This window comes from Protopterus annectens, chromosome 7.part0, assembly GCF_019279795.1.
Source record: "Protopterus annectens isolate FY-2018-M chromosome 7.part0, PAN1.0, whole genome shotgun sequence".
Lineage (NCBI taxonomy): Eukaryota > Metazoa > Chordata > Ceratodontiformes > Protopteridae > Protopterus > Protopterus annectens.
The window spans coordinates 1,059,378,422-1,059,398,965 of NC_056739.1; the positions used below are offsets into that span (position 1 = coordinate 1,059,378,422).

Genomic DNA, 20,544 nt, shown 5'->3' on the forward strand with positions numbered 1-20,544 from the left:
TCTATACAGTTGAGAGGTATGCTCTGCACAGTGTTTTGATTATCAAGAACAGAATAAAAGTAATCCTGCCCACTTTGTGAAACTCTATCTTATTATTCCTGAATTACTTTTTCTTTAGATTAAATAAGATTTTGAAGCATCTTAAAATTCCAGGCTTCTGCATGTGCCAGAACATATGTCCCCCACCAAAACCAAATGCACCATCATAATATTAAGGCATTTTACAAAAATATAAATCAAGAGGGACATAGTATGCTTTACACGTAATTATACTAGAAAATACTTTTGTTAGTCACATTGTTACTGTGGCTAGAATGAGCAGTTATGCTTTTCTAAAGAAATGATTTATAAAAGTACATCATCCCTCTTTGCCACATTCATGTAAAAATAAATCAAAGTCAAAGTAAACTTTGTCATACAGACTTCACACAACAGTGCAAACTGAACAAAATTTAATTTCTCTGGACTCGATGTGCAAAACATCACAATATTCATTACAACAGACATTACTACTACATCACATCAACCATTACAAACATAACACACAAAACATTTTACACAAAACAGTACATTATTGCACAGAATTCCAAGAGTTATCATCATTGCTCAAGAGGCTAGTTTTGCATCAGTTGGTTTACTACGCCAAAATATGAGTTGAGACTAGCATTTGAGTTATTGCCCAAAAAAAAGTCATCAACATAGATATTTGCTACACCTGATGGCCATCATCATGCATATTATTAATAGAGTTAAGTAGTGTGATTGTCTGTGGAAAGAAGCTGTTATTGAATCTGGTGGTTTTGCCCCACTTACTGCGACAGCACTTGCCAGATGATAGAAAGGAAAACGGTCCATGGGCAAAGTGAGTGAAGTCCCTGACTATTTTAGCGGCTCTGCTGAGACATCAAGACAAGTATAGATCCTGAATAGATGAAGAGTGGTCGTAATAATTTTTTCGGCTGTTTTTACCACCCTTTGGAGAGGCTTCTGATCCGAAGCAGAGCAGTTTCCATACCATACCATACTGAAAGTCTGTTTGACAAGATGCTTTCTATAGTGTCCCTGTAGAAGGTTGTGAAAACACAAGATGGAAGGTTTGCTGTTCTCATTCTTCACAGAAAATGGAGATGCTGTTGCTCCCGCTTGACAATGGAATTTGTGTTTATGGACCATGACTGGTCCTCCACGATATGTGCCCCCTAAGAACTTGGTCCTGTTTACCCTCTCTATTTCTCTGTGGATTGTGAGTGGGGGTTTGCACTCCATGGTTACTTCTGAAGTCAGCAATTATCTCCTTGGTCATATTCAGTGCCAGGTTATTGCTGTCACACCACGCAATCAGTTGGTTAACCTCCTCTCAATAGGCAGCCTCATCATCATTAGTGATGAGACCCACAACTGCTGTGTCATCTGAAAACTTATGTGATTCGAACTATACCTGACAATGCAGTCATGGGTCAGCAAAGTGAGCAGCAAGGGGCTCAAGGCACAATTCTGTGGTACCCCAGTATTCATAACGATGTTATCCAAGGTGGTTTTGCCAAATCATGCTGTCTGGGTTCTGTCTATGCGGAAGTATAGTATCCATGTGGGTGCTGATACTCAGCTGAACCAGTTTCTTTATCAGATGCTGGAGGATGACTGTGTTGAAGGCAGAGCTGAAGTCTATGAATAGCATACGCACATAGCAGTTTTTGTTTTCCAAGCTGGCATTAAAAACATCAGTGAGGATGTTTGTCAGATTATCAACACAGTCCCTGAATACCCGCCCAAGAATGTTGTCTGGTCCAGCCGTTTTCCTTGGGTTTATCCTGCATAATGTCCTCCAAACATCAGTTGGGTTGAGACAGAGCACTTAATCATCCTGGCTGGTAAAGATTTTTGTTGCTGTAGTGTTGTTGTTTTCCACAAACCGGCTAAAATGTATGTTGAGCTTGTTGAGAAATTCAGTGCTGTCATCACACTGAGCAGATGAGGGCATGTAGTCTGTTATGGATTGAATTCCTTGCTACAGACTCCTGGAGTCTTTTAGGTCTGTGAGGTGACTCTGAATTTTCTGTCCATAGGCACCTTTGGCATCTCTCACACCCCTGTTCAGATTCGCTCTGGCTAACCTAAGGGCATCCTTATCCATCGACTTAAAGGTGGCATTGCGTGCTCTCAGAAGCTCGTACACCCCACTTGTAAGCCAGGGGTTCTGGTTGGCCCGTATAGCAATATTCTTATTGAGTGTCACATAAACCATACACTTTGATATATCACATCACACACTCTGTGTACTCACCTAGATTGATGTGCTGGTTTACAGTGGCCGCATCTTTGAGCATGTTCTAATCTGAAGTGCTGAGACTGCTTCTTCTGGCCATATCCTTAATTGTTTCTTGGATGGCTTCCCTCTGGTTAATAATGGTATTATACCCTGGAACTAGCATTATAGAGAGATGGTCTGAGGTTTCCCAGTTGTGGGTGAGGCACTGCCTTAAGTGCTGGTTTGACATTGGTATACACCTTATTTAATATGTTCTCACCCCTAATTGCAAAATCCATGTGCTGATACTAATGTGATAGAACTGACTTCAGATTGGCCTAATTGAAGTCTCCCGCTATTATGCTTACACAGTCTGGAGTCTGGTTTTGCGATTCACCGATCAGCTGGTATAGTGCTGCCAGTTCTTCATTTATATTATCACTGGGAGGAGAGCATAAGCTGTAATACTAACCCCATTAAATTCTCTAGGTAAGTAGACTGATCTACATTTTAGCGACATGTACTATATATTTTCAGAGCAGTGAGTGGAGACCATCTCACAGTTAGAACACCAGTTATTGTTCACGTAAATACAGACTCCTCCTCCTGAGATTTTCCACTGAGAGTCTGATATCTGTCTGCTCGAAAGAATGATAGCCCCTCCACATAAATGTTGGAATTTAGCTATGTCTCTGTGAAGATGAGCACACAGCGGTTTCTCACTTTGCTTAGAGTAATTCGCTCTAGTCTAAGGTAGTCCACTTGGTTTTCTAAGGCACGAATGTTTGCTAGTAAAATAGGTGGAGGCACATGCCTGTAGGGGTTAGCTTTCAATCTTGCAATGATTCCAGCCCGAGATCCATGCTTTCATGATCTTTCACATCTCTTTCATCTTCTCCTCCTTCTGTAACTGTTAAAAGTTGACTCTGCTTGGACATACCACTTCGGACCATGTTTGAGCATGATTCCAAATTTGCAGAGTTTGTAGTGTGTTGACCTCACAGGCCCTGCAGACAGTAACTTGGCAAGCCTTTAAATGGACAGCTTAATAAACGAAATTCTAACAGAGTATCTCTGCTATATTTTAGTTTTACATCAGTAATTTAATTTGATCCTGTAACTCACATTTATTTAGACATAAGTGAAACACATACTGCACTTTTTCCTGATGAGCTGGAACAAACGTAGCCACACTGGGTGCCGCCATCTTGAATAAAATAACATTAGTAAGCCTAGTTACAGGCTAAAAGGTGCACTCATTCATTCCTTTTGATACTCAGTCTAAACTTCTCAGGGCCTTGGTGGGAGATGGAACCTCTCCTGACAAACAGCAGAAATAAAGGCAGAGAAACATTCCTGGTTGAGACAGCAGTCCATTGTAAGATAAACGCTCTTATACTCACTTGTACAAACTGCTACTAAATATAACTATTCCTTAAGTTGCTTATTTTCTCAAACCATGTTGATGGTAACCAGGGACATGGGGCATACTCATTCCTTCATTTTTCTTTTTTCTCAGACTGACTTTGCCGTAACTAAAGTCACGAGAAATCTAAATCTTAAGATGGTTGGGGTGCATGGCAGAAAATTAAGGTTGAATCTGATAACAGTCTGTGTCAGGTAGTATGTTTATGCACTCACATGCATGCACGCACACACATACCTGCAGGTGGTTTGGAGTACCATGAAGGGACATACCTGCACATCTCTGGGATGTGAGAAGAAACTGAAGTCCTTAGCAAAAAGCCATAATAATGCAGGGAGTCCAGGCAAACCCTGCACAAAAAGTATCACAAGAGAAAATCTGAAAGGAGAACCAAGCACTGCAAGGCAACAATGCTAATTACTGTAACACAGTTGAACATAGTTAAACATGACAAGTATTCAGAAATGCAGATTTAAATTTGGTCATTGTGAAGGAAATACAGGCCCAGCTACAAACAAGGTTTGTGAAAACTTAAAATTATTTCCTGGGAGCCTCTGCAGACCAAATAAATTATTATGAAAACATACTTGCTTTTTTGCAGTATTTTTGGAATCTGAACAACTGAGTTGTTGCACTTTTTAAGACTGTGGCTATGGTTTGATTTGTGCCATAGCATGTAGTACTGACTGCTCAGAAAAGGCAATCCACACACGTACAAGTAGTTCAATGTTTTGTCAAGTTCAAATCAAATGGTTTTGTGAGGAGGCAGTCTCCTTTCAGATTCCACATCTACTTGCTACGAGCTTTCACAACATCAGGACTAAATGAATTGCACCAGAAATTGCTTAGTCTTTAAACTTGGTGTATTCAGATTGCCAAGACTACAATCAGTCAACACGAATTGCAGCAATTTGCCATAACCATGTTGGCTGCCAGTAAGAATGCCATCAGTTCTATATCCGGAATTTAACTCTCATTGAGCTGTATATCAAAGAACAAAGGAGCAAAAGCAGGACGGCAAGCAAAAAGTGCTAATTTTGTTCCAGAAGAATGCTGTAGGTCAATTCTGATGACCATGCTTCCTTCAAGGTAACTGAAACGAAAAAAAGAATATGTTAAAGTAGCCACATTTGTAAACCAAGCAGCAGACCTGGATCTGCTATTTGCAACAGAATATAGAACCACATTACCTCTCATAAAGGACTACAGGTCACTCAGAGAGGAAAGGCTTCTGGCTACTATATTAGCAGTCTTATGCATTTGGCATTCCCCACTACCAGTAAAACTATATAACTGACATGAAAAAAACATGAACGTTGTATGAGTCTGATCAGGCCTCCCTGCTTGTAAGTGGGCACCTGTCCTCCACTGCCACTTCCTAACATCTAGGTGCTGGAGATAATTATCCAGCTAAGCTGTTGTGACGTTTGGCTTAGAGTTGTTTTATGTTTTGTTTAAGCTTCTATGTGGTATGGAAAAATCTATTTTTTCTAATGACTTTGCAGTTGCTGCCAAGGCTTCTGTTTGCCTACCGTCCCTTCCCTTTATATGAATGCTTAGTAAAGCCTTAAAATGCAAGTGATTCACAATAAGAGGTGTGATTTGTAAAGACACTGCCTCAGAAAAAAGTAGCTTAAAAGAAATCTGACGATTCTGAGCTTCCTTTGCCTTGCTTAATGTTAAATTGTATGCAATAGAGTTGGTAACATAGTTCTGCTAATGCTACATGAAATGCACTTGGGAGCTGAAAAAAATTAAATCTCTTGCTTGTATGTTATAGGTCCAAATATTAATAAGAAATTAAAGACATAGAAAAAAACTGTACTGGATCCCAGATAATGCACATGACAATCACTCCCATGCCCTTGGGAATGGCAATCTCGCAATGTAGTTATACTGATTTAGGCTATTCTAGACCATGTTCTTAATTGCCATGAACAAGTACTTCAGGTAGACAACAGTTTAATCTGTGGTATTAACCACCTCTTAAAAGACCGTCGAAGTATTAGTGATAGTGAAGCATAGTTTGCCACAGAAGAGTTCATAACCTTCACAAAACAAAACAAAATGGAAACTAATATTTGCATATGCTTCCCACCTTCCCTCCAGAAATGGGTTACCAGAAGCCCCAGTTACAAATCATTGGACAATAAGATAGACAGTTTTACTTTTAGCCCACTGAGAAACCAGCTGTACTGCCATTAATTCAACGCAGCAATGTTGTTTCTAAGTAAGAACATAAGATTTCCTTGTGTATCACTTTTGCAGTATGTTTTATATAAGGTATCTCCTGCCAAGGATCGCCCAGCCAATGTACCAAAGCCTTTAGATCTTATAGATGCTGTACATCACATGTATGCTTCTCATGTAAGGTGTAGGGCATAAAGGTGATGTACAGACACAAGCACTCTGAACTTTTTTGTCGGTAGTCCAAATGACTGTTGGTCTGAATACCCTTCTGCTGTGCTAGTTACCAAGCCGTCTTCAGATAAGTGTCCCTTTGGGGTTTCCTCTCTATTTTCATTGTTGTAGTGCACTTGTGTTTATGTCATCGAAGAAGGGAAAATGTCATTGTGGGAGGCAGATTCCCCATAAAGACCATCATGACCAATATCTCTCTTGCTTGGGTGCTTCCTATACAACCATACACAGTGCTGCATCTGTCAAGCGTTTGCTCCTAAGACCCTACTTTGTCACTTATTTTACTTATGCATATAAGTTGAGAACCACTACCTTAAGCTGTCAGTTTATGGTTATGGTGAAATCCTCCCATCCCAAGGGTCAACCATCTGATAAAAAGAAAGCCAAAAAGACTAGCCTGTGACCCCATCAGTGGCCAGCAAGGATCGGAATTCTAGCACATCCTTGGAGGCTTTTCCCACTTCTGTTCCAGATGTTGAGGGGGAACCTCAGCTGATTATTTCCAAGGGACTGAGGGGAATTCCTCAGATCTTAATGAGGAGAGAGATTCCTGCTGCTATTATCAAATCCTGCCAAGAATCTGAGCCATAGAAAGTCCTATGAGCAGATGATCTGCTTAAGAAAAAAGCAAAAAAATGAAACATATTGCTCCACTGTTAGATCCCAATGTGAATGGCAGAATTTTACCTAGGGTCTATTCAGTGCTTTGATGGCCTCAAAATCTCCTCAAGGGGTGTCAGTCTCTGCACCTTCCTGGTCTTACACTTCTGTTAAGAGGCCTAAGGAATTGAATTCCTCAGATGAGGACTTGGAATCTGTAGCTTACTCCTCTCAGATTCCTTCCCATCTAGTCTATGGTTCAGAGGAAAAGGATTTTTTTTTTTTTTTTAAGCTCAGACTCACCCTTGGAAAACATTGTCCTTTCGGGATTCTATGGCTAGTAATATGGAGTACTTCAAATTAGATTGCTCCCAGTTCTCTGACACCCAAAAAAGGTATTATGAGCTTTTGCCCTTTGGATAGCTTTTCTGTTGCCTCTGTGGCTCCCGAGTCTCAGCCCCCAGCTCCTAAGAAACCTGACAGGTTCTACAAGGTGCCTGAAGATTAATACACATTTTTGCATAAGTACCTTTCTGCTGATTTTTCAGTGGTTTCAGATGTTCTTCGTGTTTCACTGTTGCAGTCACTACATTTGGGTAATCTGCTGGCAGGTTGTCCTCAGTTGGCCTGAATAACAAAGTCTTGGGTCCTGCATCGGTTGCTGTCTCCTCTTCCATGACGTCAAGTCATCAGAGGTATAAAACATGCAGCCGACGCCATTTTATTCAGTCTTTCTTGCCGCGTGGTGCCCGAAGAAGAAGCAAGTGCCGGTCAGCCGACTCCTGAAATTTTCGCATTCAAGTTTCAGAACCAAAGTCTTAAACTAAAGCTAAGTACCCTATTGGGGAAACTTTTTCTTGCTTCTTACCAATGTCCATAAAAGTTAATAATTGCATTACTTGTGGGAAGCAAATACCTCATAAGGATTTTCATTTGTACTGCATTCCTTGCCTAGGCCCAGATCATAACGTGCCTTGCTGTCGGTTTTGTGCTAGATTTAACCAACGCACTGTTAAGCGTCGGTATATTTTTGCTTCTAAATATTTTGGATCCAGATTTAATTACCCTGAACTGTCATCGGTTAGCAATCCGACTACCGGAGTTCACAAAAAACTCAAAGACAGAGACAGACCGTTGCGGTCCAAAACCGATGAAACTTTTCCTAAGCCAGTCGCCGGTACTCAGTGAGGCGCTTTCGCAGCCCCTGATACCCGCTACTTTTGAGTCGCAGGCCTTTACCGAGACCCATGTGGAGTCCAGTATGCCTCAATATTCTCAGAGTATTGAACCCATGGATGTCTCCCACTCGGATGGGTCTGGAGCCGCTGAGCAGGCACCGGCTTCTGAGGGTGTTTTCAGGACTCAACGTTTTTTTATATAAAATCAGTGCCAGCCTCAAAAACAAGATGAATCTTCTATGTCTAAAAAACCGACGCATGAGCCACATGCTCAGGGCCCTATGCCTAAAAACAGATGATCAAAATGGCTGAGGAATTAATTACCTTGATAAGGGGTTCCCAACCCCCCCCCCCCCAGCTAAGGGGCCTAGGGAAGGCACTGATTATAAATCTTCAGATCAGGTTTCCATTTCTTCTGATTAGGAATTTTCTATTCCACCCTATGATGATTCTGATGCAGAAGAATCCATCTCATCTGCATCTCCTCCTGAGGATTATTCTTTTGGAGAAACCTTGCATACTTTAAGGGAGCATTTTCACTGGGAGAGTCAGGCTTTCTCTGAGTCAAAAGAGGCTTAGGGATTTCCTTCTTCCTCAGCATAGGCCTTTGGCAATACCTCCTGTATTAGATATTGTTGATGTGTTTTTGGAATCAAGCATGGCTCCTGATTCCCTACCTCCGGCTCCTAGTAAGCCAGACAGATATTACAGGGTTCCTGATTCCCACAAATTTCTATTCAAAAATCCTGCTGCTGATCCTGAGACTATCTCACAGGGTCCCAAAGGTTTAAAGGCCTCTATAGCCAAAAATCCTACCCCCTCTGATAGAGATTCCAGGGCACTGGATAGATGGGGAAAGAAGATATATACGTCTGCAACATTGGCAATTAGGGCCTTAAACTGCCATTTTCAAATGCTTAAATATCAACAGCATATTATGGGCTTATTGAAACAGAAAATTATTTTGATTTCAGATTGTGTGGAAAATAAAGAATTACAGGAATTATTGCATTCAGCAGAACAGGTTGGAAAGCATACTTTGCAATGTGGTTTTGATTCCTTGGAGGCCTCTCGCAGGGCCGCAGTTACTGGATCTGTGATTAGAAGGCATGCCTGGCTCAAGGAGCAAAGTTTGCCTGGTCATTTTAAAGCTAAATGGTTGGATGCCCCCTTGCAGCATGATACTCTGTTTGGTAATAAGGCAGAAGAGGTTTTAAAGAAAATGGAAGACAAAGCTAAATCTATGCAAACTGTAAAAGATTTCTTACAAGTGCAGCCACCCAGGTTCAGTAAGCACTGGCCTACTAAAAATTGGTCCTTTCATGTGTCCAACAGAGCCTCTCAAGGCAAATCAAGCTGCTCAAAAGGCTCTAGATACCAGTCACAGGGTTCTTACAGGTCAAAGCAATGGGGTGCCTCCACCTCCAAATCTGGAGGAAACAAAGCACAACGCTACAGTAAGCAGTCTCAGTGACTTCCCTCTACCTTCACCAAGCACTTATCTTTTGACAGCCCCCTTCGAGGGAAAATTAGCACTTCATGCTCAAAATTGGCAGTTAATTACCCAGGACAAGTGGGTATTAAACATAGTATCCCAGGGGTACAGATTTCATTTCCATACTTTGCCAATTCCAAACGGTTGGCCAGATCTGCCACAAAATCAATGGGCAGAGGCTCAGAAACAAGTTATGTCCCTCATGGATATGGAGGCTATTCATCCAGTACCAGAAAAGGAAAAAAGGACAAGGTTTTTATTCAAGACTTTTCCTGGTACCCAGAAAAGACCATGCCCGGTGCCCAATACTGGACTTATCGATTTTGAACACGTTCCTGGACATTCCAAAATTTAAAATGCTGACTTTACAACAGCTACTGCCCATGCTGGGCAGAAATGCTTGGTTAGTGTCTCTAGACTTAAGAGGCATACCTGCATATCCCAATAAGGGAATCGTGCAGAAAATACCTCCGCTTCAAGGCAGGTTTTTTACATTACCAATTCTCTACACTGCCCGTTGGCTTATCTACTGCACCCAGGGTCTTTACAAAGTGCCTGGCCCGAGTAATTGCATTCTGCAGACAAAGAAGCATACAAATTTATCCTTATCTCGATGACTGTCTCATTCAAGCAGAGGACAAGAACACTTTTTTTCAACATCTGGTGTTTGTAAAAAGGCTTCTAACATGCCTAGGGTATACAATAAACTAAAAGAAATCCCAACTGGTACCCTCTCAAATAATTACTTTCCTGGGTGTAAGCTTGAATACAACTGCCCAGATGGCTTACCTTATGCCAGACAAACAAAGGCAGCTGACAACATACTTCAAACAAATGGCAACAAAAACCCAGTTATCTGCAAGAGAAATTCTGCTGGCTTTGGGGTTCATGGCATCCTCCATTCTACTAATTCCATATGCGAGACTGCATATGAGGAAACTTCAAGTGGTATCTAAAAAGTTTATGGAGTCAACACTGTCACAGTCTGGAAACAATGATTCCTCTCATTCCCCTGCCTACAACAGGAGTTTCTTCGGTGGGCAGAGACATGTCACCAAAACAAGGGACTGTCATTCACTCTACCCCCTGCCACCCAAACCGTAACTATAGACGCATCAGACTATACTTGGGGGTCCCACCTGGTAGGGAGATGCATTCAGGGCAAATGGAGCCCAAAACAAATGCATTTGCATATCAACCAGAAAGAGATGCTAGCTGTTCAGAATGTACTGACAGCCTTCAAGGACTTACTTCATCCAGGACAACTACTGATAAAGACTGACAACACCACGGTTATGTGGTACATAAACAAGCAGGGGGGTACACATTCCTACCCCCTTTGCAGACTAGCCATGGCATTGTGGAACACAGCTTTGACTTACCAAATACATCTTCAAGCTCAATTCCTGCCAGGAAAACAAATTACTCTGGCAGACGACCTAAGAAGAAATTTTATGGACCCGCACGAGTGGAAACTGGATCCACAAATCTTCAGCATGTTAACACAGAAATGGGGGGAGCCCAAACATAAATCTATTTGCCTCTCCCCAAAATTATCAACTGGAAAAATTCTGCACAAGGACCTATCACAGACAAGCATGGAACGTGGATGCCCTATCCTTCAGTTGGAAAAACCTATCAGTCTATGCCTTTCCCCCTCTGCCTCTTCTCTCCAAGGTCTTACTAAAGGTCAGACAGGAAAAAACGAAAATTATCCTAATTGCTCCAGACTGGCCTCGCCAGCACTGGTACCCATTTCTAAGGAATATGTCTCAACTCCCTCCTTGGTACTTGCCTCAAATACCTCATCTACTGTCTCAGCAGAAAAATCAAATTCTGCACACTCAGCTCCAAACTCTGAACCTTGCAGCATGGCTGATCATTTAATTATTCAAACAACACCTCTCAGTAAATCTGTGATGGATATCATTTTGGAAGCCAGAAGGCCTAGTACCAGAAAATCTTATGCTGATAAATGGAAGAGATTCTGTTCTTGGAATTAAGCACAAGGGACGGACACAGCAAGGCCCAATATCCCTCAGATTTTACAATATTTGACTGAGATGTTTGACAAGGGCCTATCTTTTTCTTCAATAAAACTCCATGCATCGGCCATCTCGGCTCATTACAACATGGAGCCTCCCCTCTTTTCTCATCCTCTGCTTAAACAGTATCTTAGAGGGGCCAGAAATTTAAGGCCTCCCAGAAGATCACCAACTCCTGCATGGGACCTCAATTTTTGGAAAAACAGCCTGCCTCCTTTTGAACCAGCAGCTACTGCAGATGTAAAATGTTTAACTTGGAAAACAGCTTTCCTCTTGGCAATCACTTCAGCAAGAACGGTTTCAGAGTTACAGGCTCTCATGGCTGTAGAGCCTTTTATTACATTTTACCCAGACAGGGTGTCCCTCGGGGCCAATCCTTCTTTTATGCCTAAGGTGGTATCCTGTGTGACTCTTAACCAAACAATTCACCTGCCAACATTTTACCTAAATCCGAAGAACAAGGGGGAGCAGATTCTGCATTCATTGGACTTGCAGAGACAACTAAGATTCTACTTAAACAGGACCAAATCTCTAAGAAAACCTGAGCAACTACTGGTGGTATTTGCTGTTGGATCAGAGGGGAAGGCTATATCAAAGCATATTATTTCTAAGTGGATAAGCCACTGCATTTGTTTCTGCTACTTACACCATGGTAAACCTGTGCCCAAGGGGATCAGGTCACATTCCACCAGGGCTACCTCAGCAACTTTTCTCAGAGGAGTTCCAACCAAAGACATTCTAGAAGCTGCTACTTGGAGCTCTGTTCATACCTTCACAAAGCATTATCATTTGCCTGTCTTCTCCAAATCCAGGTGCTATTTAGTTCCATCCTCCAATCCATAGCTTTGGGATTCTACCCAAATGTAATGATTGCAACAGTGAAACATGAAGAACATAGTACAGGTGTGTACACTTACCATAAATGTAGATGTTCGAGTGTATTCACTGTTGCAGTCTGGGTTACCCACCCGCCATCCCCCTTTTCTATAACTACTCGATCTGAAGTAGGAGATTCATTTGTCTGCAACCTGTGGGTTATGGATCCGATATCGGATCCGAACCGGAATGGTTAACCAGCTATGGATCCAAGCTCTCAGCTCCTCCCCTCACCCATAATGCCCTGCTCTCCCTACATGACCTCAGATCTAGTTTGCCGCACTGGTGACCAGATTTGTGTTCCTGAGCTCTTCAGCTAAGTGTATTTTTTCAAGTGTTTAGAGAGTTAAATTTTGAATTTTTGTGTGAAAGTTGTGTGAAAGTTTAGGTTTCCCTTTTACTTAATTATACTTTTTTAGTGTTTTAATTTTACTTATTTCCCTCCCCTCGCTGGTAGCGTAGTGTGTGTTTGGGCCTGTTGTGTGGTTTAGTTGCTTTTACTTTTACCTTTAGTTTAAGTAACTTTTAGTTCATTGGGATGTCTGAACAACCCAAAGCTGTGTTCTCTAAGTGCTCCGAGTGTGGCCATAAGCTTTCCCCTGCTGATGGCCACACTCGGTGCGTTAGATGCCTTGGGGTTGAACACCTCACTTCTGGATGTTCCATTTGTGCAGGGTTCAACCCCAGGGCATTGAAGGAGCGGAGGTCCAAGCTTGTCTTGACGGGTCTTTTGCCCCCGGACTCGGCTCCGGCCTCCGCTCCTTCGGGGGTAACCATTTCTACGGTTGTCTCCTCTCCGGCCCCCTCCTCCTCCTGGGACTCAACCTCCTGTAGTGGTTCGAGGAGAGGAAGCTAGAAAGAAGGACCGGAGGGAGAAGCACCATAAGCGGCGGGCCGAGACCTCTGTTTCGGCCCCGCCTGCCAAGCGGGCTTCTCCTCCGGCCTCCTTGTCTGCTGGATGTTCTTCATTCCACATTGCTGCAGTCCTAACTATTGGGTAGTCCGCTGTCCAGTCGGCCCGAATACCAAAGTATATGGCTGACGTCGGTCAGGGCGCATTAGACTGACGTCAGTACGTCAGGGTACTAATGCGCATGACCGACGTCATATCCTCAGTCTTTTTTGCCGCATGGTCCAATGCAGAAGCAATTTTGCGAGTGCAGGTTGGCGTTCTGAAAGTTTCTGAAGCCAGAGTTTCAGACCGAATCAAAGTTGGCTAAGTACCCCGTTGGGGAATATTTTGGTTTTTTCTTGCTTCAGTATTTAACCGGATGTCAGAAAAAGTGAATAACTGTATTTCTTGTGGGAAACAGATACCTCATAGGGATTACCATACTTTGTGTATACCTTGTTTAGGGCCTGAGCACGACGTTGTTGGATGCCGCTCTTGTGCTAGATTTAACAAACGCACTATTAAGAGAAGGTTAGACTGTGCCAGGTTAGTGTTTGGGAAGCGTTGTAATTATAAAATGCCGTCGGATGCTCCGACGCCGGCTTCGGCTAAGAAACGCAAGGACAAAACTGCAAAGCCTAGAGTGGAAGAACCGGCAGTCCCAGACGTCGGTTCTTTAGAGGGCTCAGTGGAGCCGCAGGTTTTGCCAGGTGTTTCTTTGGAGTCTCAGGGAGAGACTTTACTGTTACAGGATGTTTCCTCTCAGGAAGTAGGCCAGGCTGAGGGGGCTTCTCAGGTGGCTGTTCTTCCCTCTCTTCCTAAGGTGGTTAGAGCCTCCCCTTCTGTTTCCAAGGCTTCTTTGAGGGGCAGGCCAAGTTTAGCTTCAGTGGGGGTTTCTCCTAGTGCTTCAGGGTCCTTGCCTAAGAAACATATGCTTAAAATGGCAGAGGATTTGATTACTATGATAAGGGGTTCTATGCCCCCTCCTGATAAGAGGCCTAGGGTGGAATCTGAGTTTGAGAGTTTTGAGCAATGCTCGGAGGCTTCTGAGTCTTCGGCTGAAGACTTGCAGGAGTTCCCTCCTTATTCTGATTCGGATGTGGATGATTCTACTCCTTCAGCTTCCCCTCCTGAGGATTTTTCATTTTCAGAGACTCTGCATTCCATGAGGGAGCATTTTAAATGGGAAGGTCAAGATTTCTCTGATTCCAGGAAAAGGCTTAGGAATTCTTGTTTTTACCCCAGCACAGGCCTTTAGCTATACCTCCTGTTTTGAATGTGGTGGAAGATGTTTTTGCAGAGGCTTCCCTGAATCCAGATTCTTTGCCTCCTGCCCCAGTTAAACCGGATAGGTATTATAGGGTGCCTGAAGCTCATAAGTATCTTTTTAAGAGTCCTAGGGCAGACCCGGAAACTGTCTCTCAGGGGCCTAAAGGTGTGAAGGCCTCAGTTGTTAAAAATCCTGTCCCTCCTGATAAAGAGGCAAGGGCTTTGGATAGATGGGGAAAGAAAGTGTATACTTCTTCCACTTTAGCCATGAGGGCGTTGAATTGCCAGTTTCACATGTTAAAATATCAAAATTATCTTCTTTCACAGTTGAAATCTAAGGTGGATGCTCTGGCGGAAGGTATTGAGTGTAAAGAGTTGCAGGATTTAGTTCATGTGTCTGAACAAGTGGGTAAACATTCCTTGCAATGTGGTTTTGATGCTGTGCAGGCCTCCTCCAGGGTGGCTGCCACTGGTTCTGTGCTTCGTAGGCACGCCTGGTTGAGAGATCAGAACTTAGCTGAGCATGTTAAGACAAGGATTTTGGATGCTCCTTTACAGTCTGATGTGTTGTTTGGTTCGCCTGTGGAAGCAGTTTTAAAGAAGATGGAGGACAAGGCTAAGTCTATGCAAACTGTTAAGGATTTTTTGCAGGTGCAGCCTCCGAAGTTTAGTAGAAATTGGCCTGCTAAGGGATGGACTTATCCTGCTTATGATTCCCAGTCTAGGGGTAGGTCTAGACGTGGTAGGGGCAGAGCTCAAGGTGCTTTTAGGCCTAGGACAGGGAGTTCACCTGCTCAGACTTCTGGTGAGGGCAGGGGTCAGTCCTTTCGTAAGCAGACCCAATGACCTGCCTTTTCAGCTGCCAGTGCCTTCTCGCCTGGCGGCACCTCTGGGAGGAAGACTGTCTCTTTTCAAAGAAAATTGGGATTTAATTACCCAAGACAAATGGGTTCTGGATATCATTCACCACGGTTACAGGTTTTATTTCCATACCTTGCCTCCTTTCAAAGGCATGCCAGACATCCCTCCTCCACAAAGACAAGAGGCTCACAAGCAAATTTCTCAGTTACTCCAAATAGGGGCCATTCAGCCGGTTCCTGTGCCAGAAAGGGGCCTAGGATTTTATTCCCGCCTGTTCCTAGTACCGAAGAAGGGGAACACGTGGAGACCAATTTTGGATTTATCTATCCTCAACACTTATCTGGACATTCCCAAGTTCAAAATGTTGACGTTACAACAGCTTTTACCTCTACTGGGCAAAGATCACTGGATGGTAACTTTAGATCTCAAGGAAGCTTACCTTCATGTGCCTATAAGACTAAATTGCAGAAAGTATCTGCGTTTTCGAGCTGGAAATTCTCATTATCAGTTCTCTGCATTGCCCTTTGGCTTATCTACTGCCCAGAGTATTCACAAAGGTTCTGGCTCCAGTGATAGCTTACTTCAGGCTAAAAGGAATTCAAATCTATCCTTACTTGGACGATTGCCTGATTCTGGCTCAAGAAAAGGAAGACCTTCTACAGCATTTGGAATATGTCATAGCAGTGCTAAGATGCCTAGGGTATTCTGTGAACGAAATAAAGTCCAGTCTAGTACCCTCTCAAGACATGTGCTTTCTGGGTGTGAGACTGAATACAGCAGCCCAGATGGCCTTTTTAACCCCGGACAAACAACAGAATCTTTCCAGTTACTTCCATCAACTATCTCTTCAGTCCGGGCTGACTGCAAGGACAGTCCTTCAAGCCTTAGGGTTCATGGCATCTTGTATTCTGGTGCTTCCCAATGCCAAACTGCATATGAGGAAGCTACAATGGTATCTCAAAATGTATGGACACAGCACTGCCAGGATTTGGACACTGTCATTCAAATAATACCTTGCATTCAAAAGGAATTTTGTGGTGGGCTCAGGAATGTCACCTAAACAAGGGACTCTCTGTGACCCGGCCAGAGGCGAGTCAAATTCTAACGACAGATGCCTCAGACATTGCTTGGGGAGCTCATCTGAATGGAAAGTGGATACAAGACAAGTGGCCTGCCAGACTACAGCATCTACATATCAACATGAAGGAGATGTTAGCAGTCCAGTTTGCATTAATGGCTTTCAAGGAGTTACTTCTTCCAGGGCAGGTGTTGATTCTAACAGACAACACAACTGTCATGTGGTACATCAACAAACAAGGGGAACACATTCTTACCCATTGTGCAGGCAAGCAATGATTTTATGGGAGACTGCGCTAAGCTTGCAACTAACTCTTCAGGCAAGGTTTCTGCCGGGAGCACAGAACTCCTTAGCAGATGTGTTAAGCAGACAAATCATGGATCCCCACGAGTGGAAACTGGATCTTCATGTATTTCAAAAGTTGACAGTGTCCTGGGGAACTCCAGACATAGATCTGTTCGCTTCTCCACTAAACCACCAGCTGCCAAAGTTTTGCACAAAGAGGTTTCATCACACAGCTTGGAAAGTGGATGCTCTTTCTTTCAGTTGGAAAAATCTTCATGTGTATGCTTTCCACCTCTGCCTCTTCTTCCAAAGGTGCTTCTAAAGGTCAGACAAGACAAGCCAAGGATGATTTTAATAGCTCCAGATTGGCCTCGGCAGCACTGGTACCCATTACTGAGGAGTCTGGTAAAGAAGCCTCCATGGCCTTTACCCTTGATTCCACATCTGTTGTCTCAGAAGGACGGTCGTCTGCTCAATGTCAAGCTTCACTCTCTTCATCTAACAGCCTGGCATATTCTGTTTTGAAAGACAGCAGGTCTCAACTTCCTCAACAAGTTTTAAATGTGATTATGGAAGCCAGAAGACCTAGTACAAGGAAAGTGTACACAGAAAAATGGAAGAGATTTTTATTTTGGACTGCAGCAAAGAATTTGGAGATTTCGGAGCCTAATTTGAGTGTGGCTCTTCAATATCTTACTGGGTTATTGGACAAAGGTTTGTCTTTCTCTTCCATTAAGATTCATGCTGCAGCAATTTCAGCTCACTATGATTGTGATCCACCATTGTTTTCACATCCTTTGTTCAAGCAATTTCTTAGAGGGGCAAAGAATATAAGACCCCACGTAGAGCTCCTACTCCTGCTTGGGATCTCAATTTTGTGTTGGAGAAACTTACTCTACAACCTTTTGAGCCTGCAGCTACTGCTGAACTGAAATACTTGTCATGGAAGACTGCTTTTTTGTTGGCCATTACTTCTGCAAGAAGGGTTTCTGAGTTACAGGCCCTTATGGCGGTTGAGCCTTTTTTTGATTTTTCATAAGGATAGGGTATCATTACGCACTAATCCTTCCTTTATGCCTAAAGTGGTTTCTAGTGTGGCTTTAAACCAAACTATTCATTTGCCTACGTTTTATGCAGATCCCCAAAATAAAGGGGAAAAGATTTTGCATACTTTAGATGTACACAGGCAATTGCGTTATTATTTGAGCAGGACTAAGGATTTTAGGCAGTCTCAGCAGTTGTTTGTTTCTTTTGCTTTGAGTTCTCTGGGCAAGCCTGTATCAAAACAAACTATTTCTAGGTGGATTGGGTTTTGCATTGCATTTTGTTATTCCCATCATGGCAAGGAGATTCCAGCTGGGATTAGGCCTCATTCCACTAGGGCTACTGCCACTTCAACAGCTTTTTTAAGGGGAGGCAACTAAGGATATTTTGGAGGCAGCTACTTGGAGTTCAGTGCATACTTTCTCTAAGCATTACCACCTTCCTCTCTACTCTAAGTCTAGGGCTGGTTTTGCCACAGCTATTTTGCAAGGCATGTTATCAGCTCCTGCTTCCTTATGATTTGCCAGCCTCCCTTACCTCTGCTTTGGGATTCTACCCAATAGTTAGGACTGCAGCAATGTGGAATGAAGAACATAGTACAGTTTTGTACCTACCATAAATGTAGATGTTCGAGGATCCACATTGCTGCAGTCCAATTACCTCCCTCCTTCCCCTCTGTGTTAGGGGTGGTTGTGTAGGTGAGGTTATATTCTGCTAATTTTGTATATTTTGTATATATATATATTTTGGTGCAGATATGTTGGGAGTTTTTGGTTTTTGGCCTTATCTTTTCAGGGTCTTCTGACATCTGGGGCAAGAAAAGACTGAGGATATGACGTCGGTCATGCGCATTAGTACCCTGACGTACTGACGTCAGTCTAATGCGCCCTGACCGACGTCAGCCATATACTTTGGTATTCGGGCCGACTGGACAGCGGACTACCCAATAGTTAGGACTGCAGCAATGTGGATCCTCGAACATCTACATTTATGGTAGGTACAAAACTGTACTTTCTCCCCCTCCTCGGCTCCGGTCACCTGTGTGTTTTTCACCGGGACCTGAGGAGGAGGAGACCCGATCTCCGTCGAGGCTATCCAGGAGGCACTCTAGGCCTACCTCGGTAGCCTCATCGAGATCGACCTATAGCCTGTCAGACGCTGATCTGGACCGGATGATGCGAAGGTTCATCCAGGCCCAGATGCAGATGGGAGTGCTCTTGCCTCCCCCCCCTCTGGGGAGCTCGACCCCTTTCTTTAAACCAATTGCTCCTTCTCCGACCCGCCACCCGGGTTCGGAGCAGTTGGAGCCGAGCAGCTTCGGAGCCGGGGTTGGGTCGGCGCCGATAGTACTTGGTACTTCGGATCCGACCCTGCCCTCGAGTGCTTCGGATCCGACCTCTCGGAGCCTGGATCCGCACTTTGGATCCGGGGGGATCAGTGCTCCTTCGGCGCCGTCTGTGTCGGAGCGCACTGTCCCTTCAGATCCGGCGCGCCGGCTCGATCCACTCACCGGATCCGAGGGGGAGCCGATTGTCGGATCCTTTGGTCGAGGTCGGCTCCCCTTCGGCTTTTGATGTAGTGGAGAGGGCCCTGTTGAGGGTCTCCGGACCCCCGGCACTTGCTTCGGCTCCGTCCCGCGCTCCATCTGCACTGGGTCAGGCTTCCACCATCCGGCCCTTGGGACAGCCCGCTCCTTTGCCCCAAGCTGTTCCCCTGGAACAGGTCACTGTTTGCGAGGAGTCCTCTGACAGCCCCCGGAGGATGTTCCCCGCAAACATACGTGCAAAAGGAGGCACATTGACTCCCGAGTCTCTCACAGAAGACACGGACTTGGAGGAAGGAAGGCTCCCAAGATCACCCCCCGAGGATGTCTCATTTGGAGACATCATGGAAATGCTCCGCATAAGGGGGGGGTGGTCTGCCCCCAAGTCTTCTTCGGACGAGTCCGTGTTCTTGGAGGCATTTGAAGCGGGCCCGTCTACCTCTTGGGTGTCCCCTCCTGCCGACCCCCTGGTGGACCTCATTACCACCAGGGCGTGGAAGGAACCGGACACCGTGGAGCCAATCCCAAAAAGGCCCGACCGTATTCAGTCCCCCAGCTGACCGTGCCCATTGGAGTAAGGGGCCTCCGGTAGATGCCATTTTGACGGCGGCTGCCACCAAGAGGGAACTTGCTCAGGAGAGTCCATCCCCTGAGCAAGGAGTCTGGGATGATGGACCGCTTGGGGAAGCGGATGTTTAGTTCAGCAACCTTCTCAGTGAGGGTGCTGAACTACCTGGCACATGTGATTAGGATGCAGCGCGATCTTATAAAAGAATACGCTGCATCCCCCCCAGAGTCCATGTCGGAGGAGGACAAAGTGCTGCACTCCACCCGTATGGCCACTCTCAGGTCCGTCACTAATACCTCTATGCGGCTACTGTCCCATGCTACGGAAGGTGCCGCTAGAGCCGCAGGGGCAGGCCTAGTTACTAGACGTCAGGCCTGGCTCCATCATTGCGATTTCTCGGAGCCCTTCAAGGCGTCATTTGCGAACGCCTCTTTCGATGGTTCTGCCCTCTTTGGCAAAACTGTTCATGACACTTTGACCCAGAGCGAGAAGGACGGGAAGACGCTGTCTGCCGTCGGAATCCGCTTCTCTGTACCCCAGAGGCCCTGTTCTAGGAACCAAAAGGGTCAGAAGAAGATGTGGTTCCGGAAGTCGCAGCAATCCCAGCCTGCTCCGGACAACCAGTCCTTCCGTGGCAGAGGAGGACAGGGAGGACGCTGCCCTAGGGGCAAAGGGGCTCCCAGGAACTTCGGGTCCAGAGAACCCTTCTCTGAAC

At 44.5% G+C, this 20,544-nt stretch overlaps 1 protein-coding gene across 1 annotated transcript in view; it reads left to right on the forward strand.

Annotated features, from left to right (window-relative positions):
• The window catches only part of ACTR8 (actin related protein 8), a 663,070-nt gene that overhangs the window by 548,629 nt on the left and 93,897 nt on the right, over positions 1-20,544 (forward strand). The gene's annotated exons all lie outside the window — the stretch shown is intronic.